This window comes from Mytilus edulis, chromosome 3, assembly GCF_963676685.1.
Source record: "Mytilus edulis chromosome 3, xbMytEdul2.2, whole genome shotgun sequence".
Lineage (NCBI taxonomy): Eukaryota > Metazoa > Mollusca > Bivalvia > Mytilida > Mytilidae > Mytilus > Mytilus edulis.
The window spans coordinates 88,272,831-88,276,669 of record NC_092346.1 but is presented as its reverse complement, the minus strand read 5'-3'; positions in this window follow the sequence as shown (position 1 = coordinate 88,276,669).

Sequence of the window (3,839 nt, the reverse complement as noted above, 5' to 3'; positions counted from 1 at the left end):
AATTGTTACTTTTGTATTTTTGCATTCCCTGCATTGTGATATTAATTTTGTAAAAAAATGAAAATGTTAAAAAATAAACATATGAAGACTTTTCCAGACCATTACAATAAAATAGGAGATTTTGGTAATACTTCCAAACACTCCCCTCTAAAAAACAAAACAAACAAAAAACACAACAGACAACAGTCTAATTTCCAATCAAATCACATCTCTTTATAAGACTTTGGTGGATATTTCCATTGTTTACAATTATACCACAGCTACTGAGCTTATGTAATATAGTCAGTGGTTGGATAAAATGATTTAATTATGTAATTACAAAGTCAAGAATGTTTCTAAAGTTCAAATGTTCGAATGTTCACAAACTGTCTTTAAAGTTGAATTGTTCGAATGTTCAATATCTCACACGGACACATGATCGTATAGTGGTATAACTGTTCAGTCCTGTTGGAGTACATTTGGATATTAAGTACATGAGTTCCAGCCTACCCACAAGGAGGGGGAGACCTTGGCGGAATCTTTCTGAGGGAATCTCTTGTACCAATCTGTCTGCTGTTTGAGTCCAAACTGGATCTTATATAGTTCAGAGGGGTCATCCATCAGCTTTCAACAATAGCCATAAATGTCAACAGTTTATAGAGTAGTCTAGCTATTAAATAATACATGTACTAGGTTGGTCAGTGGACATTGTCATTTACTGGCCGCAGGGTATATGTCTATAATATTCGTGCACATTGTTATTAAGTGTCTAAAGGATAAATGTAGTTGTTTAAGTTATGCCATGATATTTGAATACACCTTGATATTTATAGATATTAAACACATTGTGTTACACTTACATAGCGCCCTCACTTTAAACTTAAACTGAAAATTAAAAGTGCTTCATTCACATTTTTTATGCAAAGTATATATCAAGTAGTCACATTGCCAATTTACTGGCCATTTACTTTTTAGCTCACCTGGCCTCAGGGACCAAGTGAGCTTTTCTCATCACTTAGCGTCCGTCGTTGTTGTTAACTTTTACAATAATCTTCTCCTCTGAAACTACTGGGCCAAATTTAACCAAACTTGGCCACAATCATCATTGGGGTATCTAGTTTAAAAAATGTGTCCAGTGACCCGGCCAACTAACCAAGATGGCTGTCATGGCTAAAAATAGTACATATGAGTAAAATGTAGATTTTGGCTTATATCTCTGAAACCAAAGCAATAAGAGCAAATATGTCATGGGGGGTAAAATTGTTCATTAGGTCATTATGTATCTGCCCTGAAATTTTCAGATGAATCGGACAACCGGTTGTTAGGTTGCTGCCCCTGAATTGGTAATTTCAAGACAATTTTGCCGTTTTTGGCTATTAGCTTGAATATTATTATAGATCTATAGAGATAAACTGTAAACAGCAATAATGTTCAGCAAAGTAAGATCCACAAAAAAGTCAACATGACCAAAATGGTTAGTTGACACCTTAAGGAGTTCTTGCCCTATATAGTCAATTTTTAACATTTTTTTCATAAATTTTTGTAATCTTTTACCTAAATCTTCTCTGAAAACTACTAAGATGAAATAACCAAAGTTGTACACAATCATCATTAGGGTATCTAGTATAAAATATGTGTCAGATGACCCTGCCTGCAAACCAAGATGGCCAACATGGCTAAACATAGTTTATAGGGTGAAATGCAGTTTTGGCTCTTATCTCTGAAACCAAAGCATTTCGAGCAAATCTGCCAGGGATTGAATAGTTCATTAGGTCAAGATCTATCTGCCCTGAAAATTTTCAGACCATTTAGGCAACCCCTTGTTGGGTTGCTGCCCCTGAATTTGTAATTTTAAGAAAATTTTGCAGCTTTTGGTTATTATCTTGAATATTATTATAGAAAGAGATAAACTGTAAGCAGGAAAGTAAGACCTACAAATAAGTCAACATGACCAAAATAGTCAATTGACCCTTAAGGAGTTTTTGCCCTTTATAGTCAATTTTTAACAATATTCATAAATTTTGTAAATTTTTACAAAATATTTTCCACTGAAACTTCTGGGCCAAGTTCATTACAGATAGAGATAATTGTAAGCATCAAGCATATTTAGTAAAGTAAGATCTACGAACACATCATCATCACCAAAACACAATTTTGTCATGAATCCATCTGTGTCCTTTGTTTAATATGCACATAGACCAAGGTGAGCGACACTGGATCTTGAGAGCTTTTAGTTAATTGTTCTTGAGAAAATTATGCCACCAGACAAACACTATTTTCATCTCAATATTTTATAGAGAACAATCAAAGAACTTCGTAAATATTGGTCGCTTGATGTCAGTAATTTGTCCCAAAAACTTTGAACTCTAAATGTATACCTCATACAGTATAAAAGATATTCCATATCGTTATGATGCTTAATGTCATTCTTTCAAAGGAACACCAGTCCTGTTATCTGCATTTTAGATAAAATGGTAATAATTGTAAAATGCCATGCCAACAGAGTACATATAAAAATTCTAACACTACCAGTTAAATATATTTAATAAAAAATGATGTTTTAAATGATTTTAAGGTAGAGATTTTAAATGACGATATACAAGATATCATGTGGTTGAAATTTAGTAATAACGAAGATGTTTTTTGTATATGTATTTGTTACTTACCCCCTGGAAATTCTGTGTATAATGACTTTTTTTTTTAAATTTTTTACCAAATTACTAGAGTAAGTATATATGTATCAAAATATTGGTAAACTATATCTATGTGGAGTCTTTAATGCTCGATGTGGTGATATGCAAGTCTTTATTGAAGGTGTTGATGATGTGCAAATAAGAGATGTCACTGATGATGTTTTAAATAGAAATGGGGAAATGCTTATTGAATTTCTAGTAGATTGTAATTTGTGTATGTTAAATGGTCGTATTGGTAAACAAGATTATACAAATATTTCCTCGAAAGGAAAATCAGTGGTAGATTATATTCTTACCCCACATGGCCAAATAAATGATGTCATAGATTTCCAAGTTCATACAATGTCAAATATTATATCTCTATTCGATTTAGCTGGTTACGAATCTATTCCGGATCATTCATTGTTAGAATGCACGATATCAAAAGAGGGACGAAAGATACCAAAGGGACTGTCAAACTCATAAATCTAAAACAAACTGACAACGCCATGGCTAAAAATGAAAAAGACAAACAGAAAAACACACGACACAACATAGAATACTAAAGAATAAACAACACGAACCCCACCAAAAACTAGGGGTGATCTCAGGTGCTCCGGAAGGGTAAGCAGATCCTGCTCCACATGTGGCACCCGTCGTGTTGCTTATGTGATTACAAATCCGGTAAACAGTCTAATTCGGTAGGTCATATTCATGAAAGGGAATGGGATTGTAGTTACGACGTAAGGAACATATCCGATATCATTTGTGAAACGGTTATTCCATAACGGTCAACCAACTCATGATGGCGATCGTAAAATTTACGAAGGGATGATTTCAACTTCACCATTTGGAACTCTTGGTTTAATAGCTTCCTTGTCACATATGCCGAAAACACCGATACAGTTGAACAATTAAGTGGAAATGAACGATTAAAAGCGCCGAGAAGGTTTAGAAATGATGGTTTACGAAACGAACTATTTTCAGATGAGCCTATGCAAAATCTTTTACAAGATACTATTTTAAGATTAGAACATGCTTTAGATCGGCGACGTGACGTTGATTCGGCCTTTAAAGAACTTGTAAAAAAATTATTGGTTACAGAAATTGAACTTACTTGTAAAGAACAAAAGCAAAATATTCAAAATAAACGTCATCATAAAAATAACCGAAAGCCATACTTGAACA